The sequence below is a fragment of the Quercus suber genome, unplaced genomic scaffold (assembly GCF_002906115.3).
Source record: "Quercus suber isolate HL8 unplaced genomic scaffold, Cork oak 2.0 scaffold_491, whole genome shotgun sequence".
NCBI lineage: Eukaryota > Viridiplantae > Streptophyta > Magnoliopsida > Fagales > Fagaceae > Quercus > Quercus suber.
In genome coordinates this window covers 332477-345915 of record NW_027069940.1, presented here as the reverse complement: position 1 = coordinate 345915, position 13439 = coordinate 332477, and the positions used below count along the sequence as shown (strand labels likewise).

At 34.5% G+C, this 13439-nt stretch overlaps 1 long non-coding RNA gene across 1 annotated transcript; it reads right to left on the bottom strand.

Moving 5' to 3' along the window:
* Window positions 1-8027: 8027 nt before the first annotated feature.
* On the bottom strand, window positions 8028-9804 carry LOC112036349 (uncharacterized). Its single transcript, XR_002885639.2, has 2 exons — window positions 9508-9804; window positions 8028-8403 (listed from the first exon to the last, which is right to left on the bottom strand). It is a non-coding gene; the product is annotated as an uncharacterized LOC112036349 (long non-coding RNA).
* Between the last annotated feature and the right edge of the window lie 3635 nt (window positions 9805-13439).

Below are 13439 nucleotides of genomic sequence, written 5' to 3'. Positions count from 1 at the left end.
GATAATGGTGGGGTTTGGATTCCGCGTGCGTTTTCCTCTTCTTTTTTTTTTTTTTTTGCCGTATTTTTTGACTTTGGGAGACAAAAAATCTGTGCATGAACAGTGCGTGCACTGTTTATGTAATAAAAAATATTAAAAATAAGTCCCACGGTACTATTCACACATTTAAAAATTATTTTGTTACAGTGTTTTCAGTTTTCAGTTTTTAGTTTCAGCAACAATAAGTTCAATCTAAACACACCCAATGTCTTTGCAACTAACACACACTTGAACAAATTCCAAAATCAACTGATAAGAAACCTAATAGGTACTCCCCTAGGTCTTCACTAATTAAGTAATTAACCTACTTCTTCTTTTAGTTGCTGGTGAAATTCGGTTAGTTGCTGGTGAACTTTTCTAAGTTGGCATATCACTTCCCCCTTAATTATATTAGAAAAGGGAATGTCTCAAATTGTCAAAGTCATGGTCCGGTTGTTAGAATAGGATCTCTTTATTTTCATTGAAAATGGAAAATGAGGTTAATGTTTAAGATTTCATTATACGATTTGTTTCAAAAAAAAAAAAAAATAGATTTCCTATTATAGATTTGATGGTGTACAGACGTATGAATATTTAATCTGAAACGTGTAATTGATTCATTTCTAATGAATATCTAGTTATATGGCTCATTTATTAAGGAATGTGATACTTTAAGTTAGTGAGGATTTTCTTTTAGGTAAGTTTTATATTAGTGCAATATTACTTTCTAATGTGACTATCTTTGACATCAAATTTTCTTTACACTAATCAATGTAATCATAACATGTCACTTCAACAATCAAGAAATCAATTGTGTTATTGGACATATTGTTTAGATTAATTCTTAACAGATATTATCTTCAGATTTTTTTTTTTCTTCAATCTTTCGAAGGTTTTTTTGAAACTAACAAAAGTACTAGTATTTTTTATAATAACTGAAAAGTACTTTCGCCTTAAAAACGCGATAACAATATCATTGGTTAATTGGTGAAATAATTTAATGTACATTCGCACTAAAAAGGTATCAGATTTTGTGAAAAAATTTATTATTATAATTTTAATTTATGGTTAAATTATTTATGATATGATTTTAATATATTTTTTAAAATGAACATTTCAAAATGAACGAATAGATAAACAATTTGATAACAAAATTACCTTCATAATTCTAGGGTATCTTAATTCGCCAAATAGGGAGTAGGGACAAAAAGAAGGTTTGAGACAAGGACGAAACTGCTATTATCAATCAATATGGACTATCTGGCTTTTTGCCCTTAATTTTTTTTTATTTAGCAATTTGCCCCTGTTTGCAAACTATATAGGAATATGCCCCTGTTTCGATACTCGATAATCTTAAAATCGAGTTTCTACGAAATACTCGATCTATAGAAAATCGAGTTATGCCCGATCAAACTTTAAAAAAAAAAAAAAAAATTGCATGGAACTCGAATATCAAAAAATCGAGTTCCATGAAAAAAAAAAATTATAATTGAGAGTCCTATAGTGGTGTTTTTATGCCCTATAGTGACGTTTTAAAGTCTTATAACGGCATTTTCCTGCAAAATTTTTATAAGTGTGATCACGAATAGTGGTTCAGGGACCCTATAGCGGCGTTCTTAAGCCCTATAGTGACGTTTTAAGGCCCTATAGCGGCGTTTTCATGCAAATTTTTTTAAAAGTGTGATTTTTCCTGCAATTTTTTTTACAAGTGTGATACCATTTAGGAAGCCCTATAGTGGCGTTTTTAAGCCCTATAGTGACGTTTTAATGCTCTATAGCGGCGTTTTCCTGCAAATTTTTTTTTGAAAGTGTGATTACCCCATTAGTGAGTCCTATAGTGGCGTTTTTAAGCCCTATAGTGACGTTTTAAAATCCTATGTGGCGTTTTTAAACTCGATTTCCCTAAAATCGAGTTCTATGCTCTTTTTTTTTTTTTTTTCTTTTTTTTTTTTTAATTTGATCGGGCATAACTCGATTTTCTATAGATCGAGTATTTCATAGAAACTCAATTTTAAGATTATCGAGTATTGAAACAGAAGCATATTCCTATATAGTTTGCAAACAAGGGCAAATTGCTAAATAAAAAAAAAATTAAGGGCAAAAGCCCAGATAGTCCCAATCAATATATTTAACGTATGCAGTCATATTTATGCATTATGCATAACATTCCATTTGGTACCTACTGGAAAATTCATGCAATTCTTTTTTTCTCTTTCTTTTTTGTTGTTATTCTTTTTGGGTCTGGAACTGGGTTGCTAGGAGGATGCAACTCTGTCATAATTATTGGTTCTCATTTAAGCCCAACATTAGCACTTGAATTTATCATTTACCATTAATATATTTCTATTAACAGTTTTGAGATACTTTGTGAAAATTACTGTGACTCTAAAACCTATTGAAATAAAATCAACCGCAAAGGCTTGAATTACACCCTCTAGGATGGAAGGAACACTTTGTATTGTTCATAGCATCTTTTTAAACATTGTGGTGTTTGCAAAGTTTGTGGATGAAATTTACAAAATCCAACTTTTATTGTATCGAAATAGCATTGACAATTACCCAATAATTTAAAGAGTTTTACTTTTTTTACTTGTATAATTAAGTTTTTCTCTTTACCTTTAACTGTTTATAACATACAGAAAGAATTTGATTATCCTATTTTTAAAAGGTAGCACAATTTAAAGTTTTAAAATTTAGGCCAAATTTATTTTCCATCCTACTTTCTATCACTCATATGTCTTGAGGAGACGTGAGGCTATTTTTTTTTTTTTTTTTGGTTAAAAGATGATATATTAAACAAAACTAAGGAACTACATCTGACTCAATACACAGTCTGTTCAAGTACACACCATTGAGGTCATTCTCAAACACTTTTCTTATGTCCACAGGCAAACATTCAAAATAAATAAAATCAAAATTTTGATCAACAGCCACTTTTGCTAGCACATCAGCACAGCGGTTTGATTGACGATAGCAGTGGTTGAATTTAATCCAGCTGAACCTGGAGATTAATTGCTTACAATCATCCAAAACAAGGGAGACTATGTTATTTTCATAATGGTCATTCTGAAAGGCATCCACTACGGCCTTTGCATCTACCTCAACAACAAGTGCAGATATATTTAAATTGCTGCACATCATCAGCCCGTCGCTAAGACCCCATAACTCAGCCACAAAACTTGTAGTTATCCCAATTCGCCTTGAAAATCCTGCAAGCCAACCACCATGCTCATCCCTCACAATACCCCTATAGCCTGCTAAACCCGGATTACCCGAGGCAGCTCCATCAGTATTCAGTTTGCACCAACCTTCTGAAGGTCTCTCCCATCACACTCTTTTTATTAAGCTTCGGGTAGGACCTTTGGGGGAAGACACGCAATACATAAACTCCANTCACCACTAAAATTATCAGATTGTGAATCCTAACCAACTCTCGGACATAACTCTAAAAAGAGGGTTTTCGAGCGCCCTTGCAGTTCCATACAATTATATTCATAAGAAAATAGTACTGAGAGGTGGATCACTCATCAAAGGTTGGCGGCAATTTCGCCTCCTCCTTCCATTTCCATCCACTCTGCTTCAGCAATACCTTCGTTTGACCTTCTGGCAGCCATTCGAGCACCAATCATCGAGATACATCCACCATCGGTACAGCCATTAGAAAAACCCACAGAGGATTTGTCGCCTCCGTCCACACTTAACCCATTACTAGCAGCCCGATCACCCTTACTCTCGCCTTTATCAACAGGAGAGTCCACTTCCATACTCTTTGAAGCTCGTTGCTTGTCTACCCCATGACCCGAAACAACATGGCACAAGTCTCGGTTAGCACCACTACTAGAATCACCATTACCATTTCCTTTGAACTTGAAACCCATCTCTAACCTTGGCGTGTTCGTGATTTGGAGCTCGAGAGAAGAAATCGGAGCTGAACCTTCATTTCTTTCCAACTTACGGTCTCTACCACGAGATGCTCGCTCATCAGCCAACCGAGAAAATCGTTTGTCCACCTGATCCGCAGTAGGAGAAATACAGAGCTCTCCTTCAACAGCGCCTAAACAAGAATCTTGAGATGCCCTAGCTCGAGCAAGGGCCTTTTTCCCTTTGACAGACCCCTTCTGATTGGGCTTATTGTTTGCTAGATCATGCCCGTCTTGAAATCTCACATTTGTTGCATCTAAAGCCCTTGGGCTTGAGTCTACAGTAGATTGGGTCTGTTGGGTCATAACCTCGCTTATATTTTGAATAACATTTACCATTTGGGCTCCCTCAATAGGCCTTGGCTGAGGTAATTTCCTTTTGGCTTCCCTTGTAGGCCCATGACTGTAATCTAACCTCCCTACGCCCTTATTTTTTCTTATCTCATTACTAGAGACGTCACACACTTCATTCTTTTGGCCATTTTCCAGTACAGAGCAGTGGAGTCAATACCGTACCGTTCCGGCACCTTGGCCGGTACAGAAACACAGCTATTTCGTACCGCTTTTTGTACCGGAGCTTACCGGATTGTACCGGAAAAACCGGGAAAAAAATCGGATACCGGCCAGAAAAAGAATACCGGACGGTAAATGAAAAACAAGAAAAAAGTGTTTAACGGTAAAAGAAAATACCATGTAACCCATAATACTGCCATCGCCAGCACTGTTCCGAAAGTAACCAGCCATTCTTCTTCTTCTTCTTCACGTCCATCCCTCCATCCGTCTGTCTCTCTCAGTTTTTAAGTTTTTGTTTCTAAAGGCTTTAGTTGTTTGTTTTGTTGTGACTTTTAATAGTAAAAAGCAAAAAGTAAATGGAGTGTCCTTTTTGTTTGTAACTTGCAGTATGCCTTCTGACACACCCACGTGAATGGTTATCAATGAGATTTCAAATTTGATTTTTTTTTTTTCCTAACCCAAAGAAGTTTCAAACAGCATTTTCATTTTTAATAAGTGAAAAATGTTTTTGTACTGTCAAACTTTTTATTTTTTTTTGGGTTAACACTGTCAAACTTTACTGACTGTGATATTATTATTATTATTATTATTATTAAAAAAGTAGGAACATCAATTCCCTAATATTATTAATATTACCTAGTTGAAATTTTAACTAGAGATTAACATTTTAAATGAGATAAAATGGTTATATATATATATATATATAATAAATTATATGAATTTTGGTTTTATATATATATATATATATATAAAATAGCGTTAAACCCGAAACGGTACACCGGTATTGACCGGTATCCGAAATATATCGTACCGTTGGCCAAACCGATACAGCCTCCGGTACGGTATTGACTCCCTTGGTACAGAGGGAACCTCACTATGCCTCTGAAATTTTGTCCCACTCTTCTTACGGCTTACCACTACCCAAGGTCCGTATGTACCTTCCTACACACATTCTTGCCCACTCTCATGCACAGCCCCACTGGGCCCCTCACCTGCCCTTTCTGAGCTTGTCCCACGCTCCTCGCATAAGCGACCTCCCCTCTCACTAGCATCCACTGTACTCCCCTCCCTCATCGGTGTGTCTTGACGGACAGTATACAGACAATTCTCCTTGCAGTAGCCCATCCTTCCACAATCAAAACATAGTTTTTGAATGCCCTTGTAGCAAACAGGCTGTTCAAACCTGCCGATCAACACCGCTGTGACCAACGATTTATCCACATCAATTTGAACACAGATTCTGGCAAACCTCCCTTTAGCTTTAGAAGCCCTATGCGTATCCACTCTAAGCACATTTCCAATATTCTTTCCAATATGTAGGAGAGCTTCAGCATTATAGTACTCGATCGGAAGTTCATTAAGTCTTACCCACACTGCTATGGAGTTAACATTGGCTGATGCCAGCCGAAAATCTGGCTCCTATGGTCGAATGGAGAGGAAATGTTCTCCAATAAACTAAGGCCCCTTTCTAAGGATAGCTTCATAATCTTCCTTCAATGAAAGCCGAATCAAAAAGACGCCATGCCCAAGGTCGACACAATCCAATCTACCTGCAGGTTTCCATAATGAAAGAAGTCTATTATGAAGAAAGTTGAACCCAACCGACCTACCAAAAACCTTCACAGTGATAGCTTTTGTCCATGGAGTTCGGATATACTGTTTAAAATCTCTGGAAAACTTGCATGCAACTAAACCTTTCCGTAGTGTCTCCACTTCCTCATCCGAGCCTTCATCATCTTCCATGATATCTCCAAAGCTAAAGGCCTGTTTATAGGCACCTAGTATTTCACCAACAAGTTTGTCTTTAAAGGAAGACAATCGTGGAGACACAACTCATAATGAGCTCAATGAGATATGTAGGTAGGTTTACTCTTATGAGGGAATCCCTAATGAAGCTCCATTCAAGCTTGTCATACGCCTTCTCCAAGTCTATCTTCAAGGCCATATACCCCACCCTACCTTTCTTCTTGCTAAGAGTGTGAATCATTTCTTGGGCTATGATTGCATTGTCAATGCCTTTCCTGCCTGGAACAAACGCTACTTGCAATGGAGAAATGAGCTTATCCAAATACGGCTTCAATCTACCAACTATGATTTTCGTTACAAATTTATACCCTGTATTACACAAACTTATAGGTTTGTAGTTGCCTAGAGTCTCAGGACTTTGGATTTTTGAAATAAGAGCAATATGGGTTCTGTTCAAATATTCAGGAATTTTCCTTTCATCAAAAGCCTTTTTCACTTCTTCAATCACTAACTGCCCCACACTCAGCCAAAATCTCTGGAAAAAACCGGCATGAAGTCTGTCCGGCCCTGGAGCTTTGAAGGCTTTGATATTATGTCCTATATTAAGTCTTATCAAGTTCTTTGTATTTATTTCATAAGTACAGTGTACATCAGTACATCCACTCCTGAATGCATTCCAAACCCAACTTATTCTATTTCCACAATTTTTTGTACCAAGATTCCAAGTCGGTAACATCACATGATCATGACTCCACAATTGACATTCGAGCAAATTCCAAATTCGACCGATGAGAAACCTAATAGGTACTTCCTAAGGTCTTCACTAATTAAGTAATTAAATGTTCAATTCAACAAAGATCTCATTCTTCCCTTCTTCTTCTTCTGTATGTGAATGCAATATTGACCACACATTTGCTTGTTTCACCATTGCTAATTTGCTATAACCTCTACCAAATCTCGGATACTAGCTTCCCTCAAATCAATTAGATAATCTCCAGATCATTCATTATTGGAGATGGACCAACAAGTCCTATTAACGTGGCTTTTGGACATTCTCTCATACATTTTCCAAGGAAAGCCGAGGTATTGAGCCACATGCTGCGTCTTCTATATATCTAATTGCATCAGTGAGCAATTTATCTTTTAATAAAACAACGAAACAAAACCAGAATTCTAAACATTTCTCAACATTTTCTATGTTGGGTGTAAACATACGAATGATGACGTCTGAGATCCACATTGACTAATAATGCTATGAGTGGGTAGGTACTATAGGTACTATCATATAGTTGGGTCCCTATGGATGATACCTTGGTGAAAGAAAGAAACTCATTGGGAAAGGGGGAACTAGTAGGTAAAACTTGTTCATAGTCTATGGAGAGGTAATAACTTACACGAGAAGGGAAGATTGTTAAATATACACGTGAAAATGAAGTCTCAAACTTATAAGTTTAAGCTTTTTCGTAAAATGATGTTCTTATATTTTATATTAACATCTCATTAATTGGAATCTCCCATTCTCCAATACAATTGTTGATGAGGCTTGGAGTTAAGGTACTAGCATTGATATCTAAACATATTAGAAGAAAAGGCATGCGTCAGTTTTTTTTTTTTTTAGGATAGTACATTGAGTTCTTCAATTAAATTCAAATACATAATTGTATTAAATTTAATTATCCTTAAAAAAAGACAAAAGTATTTGTATTTTATTCGTCCACGTAACCATATATTTGAATTTAATTGGAAAATCTGAGGCGATGATACCTAAGGAGCTTTTCCTAATTTTTGTCATTTTTCTTGTACCAATCTATCACAACGAGAGCCATGCAATACAATGGAAACAATATTTGATTTTATTGATATTTGAATTTTTTGATATATTGATGATTTTACACAAGCACATTACAAATTTACAATTGTTGTATAACAAAATTACAACAAAATAGTACTCTTCTAAGTACTACCACCTCCCAAATTTTCACAAGCACATAAGAAATACGAATCTAGACCTGTGGTGGTTTATCATGGGCCGGAGATTGGGCTTGAAATGGAGGAGCTGGAGGCCCATAATACCGAGGAACTGATTCGGTTCGACCACGGGCCCTACCAAGAAGGTAAAATGCAAGTGCTATGATCAAAATTAACAGTATCACTGGCAATGATATCACAATTATTCCCATTTTCAGGCCCACTCCTTTCCACACTTCTGCATTTTCATGAAAGATACAAATTGCTCAGTCAACAGTTTCCAATTATATCAACATAAATATGGGAAAAAATATATATATCAACACAAACGTGAAATCAAAAAAGAAATCATAGCTTGTCAGTTGTCACTTCATACTTGGGTTAAATTTGCATAATTTAAAAAAAAAAAATTCTTACAGAGGCAGTAGGCTTTTGGGTATATTTATGTTAGAGCATTAGCAGCAACTTCCCTAAAATTTCTTTCTATTTTAAAATAAGAGCTTATTTTTCTTGTTTTAGTTAATCACTTTTTTCTTTTCACCCTTTCCAAATTCCTTATTTTAAACCTTATTTTATTTAAATATCATTCTTTATTATTTCTCACACTTTTCAAAACACCCACTTTACTTTACCACAGTTACTTTATTACAGTTATCAAGACACGAGAACAATAAACAGTGCTTTTGACGTCTTCCCTAAATATAGGTAGCCACTATTCATATAACCCATTTTGGGAGTGAAATAGCCTTAAGCTCATGCAAAATGTTTTTTTTTTTTTGGTTATTCACCCCTTAATAATAGCCTATTTTAGATAATATGCTACAATGTGCTAATTACATGAATAGCTATAGTGCAACTTTGACCATGTTTCTTGCATATCCAGATTGACAAGATTGTATTTAGTCTTCCTCCAACATTTCTTTCTTCTAATCTTATGCCAAAATCATCAAGATCTATAAGTTATATACAATTCTTACATGAAGGTAATATTCATAATTAAAAAAGAGCAAAAAAAAAAAAAAGAGACAAAACAAAACCTTTCATGAATAGTACATCTAAAGGAAGAACTTTTCTGTGGGCTTATTTTGTCGAGGTGTTTTCAACTACACACGCTCATTTCAGCTAGAAGCCAGTGATATCAGAAAGATAAACCAACGTTCTTGTTACAAACCAAGTCTATATAACTCAAAAACCAAAAACTAAACATTAATAAAATAAAAGTTCCAATCCAAGCAGCTCTCGAAGATAATCAAAGCACAACCAAAAAAAAAAGTCAAAATAGAAATTTAGCTCTAAATTATGTATAGTAAATAATTAGACACTGAATTTAATAGGTACTTACCTTTTGGTAACCCAGAGCTACGCAATAAAACCCAGGCTTTCTAAGTTCAAACCAAACCAAGGTAGCAAAAGAAAATGAGAGATAATAATAATCACAATGAAATAAGAGACACAAAGGAGAAGGGAAAATAATAAATAATAAAATAAAAAAGTGGGCACAAGGAAAAAAAAATGATTGGAGCTGAGGTGGCGTGTTACAAGTCCTCCAGGTGTCTGATTAGGCATTAAATGGTGATGTGAAAGTCTGAAAGAGAGAGATAAGCATGGTTTACCTACCGACTACATTTGAGTCACACAAATCACAATACTATTTTTCTTATCTAAACTTTTACTTGCTCCCACTATCCATTCATTTTTGTTTTTGGCACAATTACACTTAAGACTCGTGTCATGAGTGATGTAAAGCAGTTACTTACACACATTTTAGTGTTTTTAAACCAACAGATTCAAATCCTTCTACTTTCAATTATCGATTTATCTAAAATGATGTTTTAATTTTTGGTCAGATCATTCTACCTTTTGTGCATAAACATATTATTGATCCTTAATTTTAAAATTTGCATTTTATCTATATGTGGATACCTCCATCATACTTATGTAACTCATCTCTACTCTTAACAAAAATTTAAAAAAAAATAAAAATAAAATTTGTTAGGGTTAATTAATTTAGAGTGTTGACAAACCTGTATCTAAAACTTTATTCATGTAATTGAGTTGTAGTTTTAGTGTCTAGATGTGTGTGTTGAAGATCTACGATGAAGACACACGAAATCAACTCACAAAGACAAGTTTTTGCTGCCTCAAATGTAGTTGGATCGATCGAGGTTAAGTAAACCTCGACTCTAATCGACTGATCAAGCTTCAATTTTACAAACTTTTAAGTTTGTGGCCGATGATGACTAAAAAAAACCTAAGAATCTGTACACTCAAGTTCCATAATGTATATAAAGTTAAAGTCATTATAAATATAGAGTAAAACCGTGCAAGTTGGGGAAGCTATTATGACATTTGTGCTCTTAGAGTTTTGTACCAAGTTGCATCTCTAGTCTCCATTGAAGATCCATGCATCGAAAAGATTCACGAAGTAGAGTCTAATCGGGTTGGAGCTGCGTGTAATCATATGAGTAAGTTCTATTGTAGGTTGCAATATAGGATTGAGTATATTCTATATTATTGTAACTTTTATTCAATTATAGTGGAAATTGGTGGTGACTTTCAAACCACCCATTAGGGTTTTTCCCATTATGATCTATGATAATATCTTTGTGTTAATTTGCTTTTTGTTGCACACTAGTTTTGGTGATATAGTTGCATCAACTATAAACCGAATTGGACCTTGGCATAATCTAACTAATTAATCAACTTGGGTAATTGGTTAATTCACTTAGGGTCTAACTTAACCCTCTCAAAATCATAAAGTCTATCAAAGCTAAGTCCTAAAAACTCAATCACAGGTCACATCATTATTTTAATGTAACTGAAAATTATATTACTATTTATAATTTTGTGAAGGATATAAAAATAAGCAGATTAGAAATTTGTATTACTATGAAAATCAAAACATAATTAAATAAAAGTGACACACATATTGAACAAATTTAAAAAAAAAAAACAAAAATATATTAGTTAATTATGTAATGGAGATTTAAACTCTAGACAATTCCATTTGAACTTGGCCTAAATTGAAATATAATGCATGTCAACAAGATTTTGTGCTATGTTGCTGATATCAAAAGATTTTCCTTCTTCACTACCTTAATACCATTATTATTTTATAATTCGATAGTTGGGATTAGGGAATTTGAAACCTGGACATTTTCGTTGGAAATACTAAAAAGTGTCAATTGAGTTACAAGATTCATGGCGCTTCTTTACTTCCTTCAACCAATATGAAGTGGGCACTTTTTAATCAATTTCTTGTCCACTCCTTAATGATTCTAAGCAATAAGTATAGTCTCCTTATGTAAGTGAACAAGATGTATGCATCCCATATTTGTTTTGGCCTAAAGTTGACCAAAAACCCATTTAAAAAAATGATATTTTTCTAACTTTTAGAGCCAATCAAGTTGCTAAAATTCCTTCTTTCTCACAAAAAAAAAAAAAAAAAAAAAGTTGCTGAAATTGGTGTACCCAGGGTACACGCAAGGTGAAGTTTGGGGGGAAAAAAAGAGAATTTGTATTTCAAACTTTGTAAATGTAGTTTGTAGGGTCTCAATTTGTAGCCCTGGCCCAAAAGATATGGGATATGAGCCCAACAAGCCCAACACAATGAATTTGTAAAGAGTGAGTGAAAGAGCTAGACTGAGTGATCTAAGCAACGTCTCATGCAGACCACAAAGGATGAACAAGTATGAAAACACATGTGAAATTCAGATAGATTGATGTCCGAAGAGACAAATTAATGTTTTAAAGTCTAATACAATTATCAGAGCTACAATCCTTCTTCTTTCTCCTTTCTTTTTTCTCTCCCCCCCCCCCCCTCCCCCCCCCCCCCCCCTCCCCCCGTAAGAGGTCTCTTACATTTATATATTTTTCTTTTAGACTATCTTGATCGTCCACTTGTCTTCATCTAAACATTCACTTGAGATTACACTGTTCAGAGGTCTTCTCCACATTAATGCGGCCAGAAAAGTTGCTGCAGTACATTTAATGCGGTGGTAACAGCTTTTCCTTTAGATATTTCTCTGTTCTTATCATCTTCATACATGCCTGAAGTTTATCTTTATCATTAGAATCACTAGGAAGGTCAATCAAACCTCTCAGAAACTTGCTTGACCGAGACTTTATATCCGAGGAGAACACACTCTTCGGACTACTAATGCTCTCTTCGGACTATATTCATTGATCATTTCCAGATATATCTCTCCCACCTGGGGTCCTTCTCAATTATTTACTCCTCTTCGGACAAACTTTTAGTCCCCAAATAAGGCCTTAGGCCCAATACATGAATTTGGACTTTTATCTCCACATAGTTAATTCCATCGCAAATGGGGTTTATTTTGAGTTTGGAGTATCTTATTGTAGCACTATCAGATTAATCTACAAGATTATAAAATTTCTGTCTATCAAAAAATATTATGAAATTGCTAAGGATTCCATTTATGCATATCTAAGACCACAACCAAATAAAAGCATTACCAGTCAAAAAATAATAATAATATTAAAATTTCTCCATTCATTTACATTTCCAAAAACCAAGTAAATAATATATGCGAGACACGTTAGCAGTTTATCTATGTAGATGGAAGATGTTTCTCCACAACTCAATAATGTACTCTTAAGACACCCTCAAATATTTAGAAACGAAGCCCTTAACCTACAATACTCCAAACTCAAATAAACACCATTAGAGATGAATACAACTACATATATGAAGTTTGAAAATATAAATTCCGTAACAACTTTTTTTTTTTTTTTTCCAAAACTTCAACACATCGGAGTGTGTGTACCAATTTCAGCCATTTTTTTAAAATGATAATTCAATTTTAAAAAATAATTAGTTCCAAAATGACAATATGATTAAATAAGATGAAGATAATGTGATTTTCTGACTGCTTAAAATTTGCAAAATCTTTGATTCAAGGGCTAAAATGAAATGCTTTGGACTTGTTTTGAGGAATCTTATGATTTTCTATTTGGGGTAATGTCTAAGCAAAAGTAGGTGACGGAAGAATAATGAAGTTAACCACAGTTAGACAAAGTGCTATTTTTCAAACCACGAATAGATAATGTGTAAAACTTTCCTTAGTTACATATCAATTAAGTGTACGTTGTTTCGCATCGCCATCCTCCTGGTTAGTGTGATCCCTTGCATTCTCTTAAAACTTTTAAATTTTATGATTATAATGCAACACAGTTGAACCTCATTGCAATGTCTGATCTTCCCCTAGACTCTTTTCCACATAACAAACAAAACATTAACAGAAAAAACAA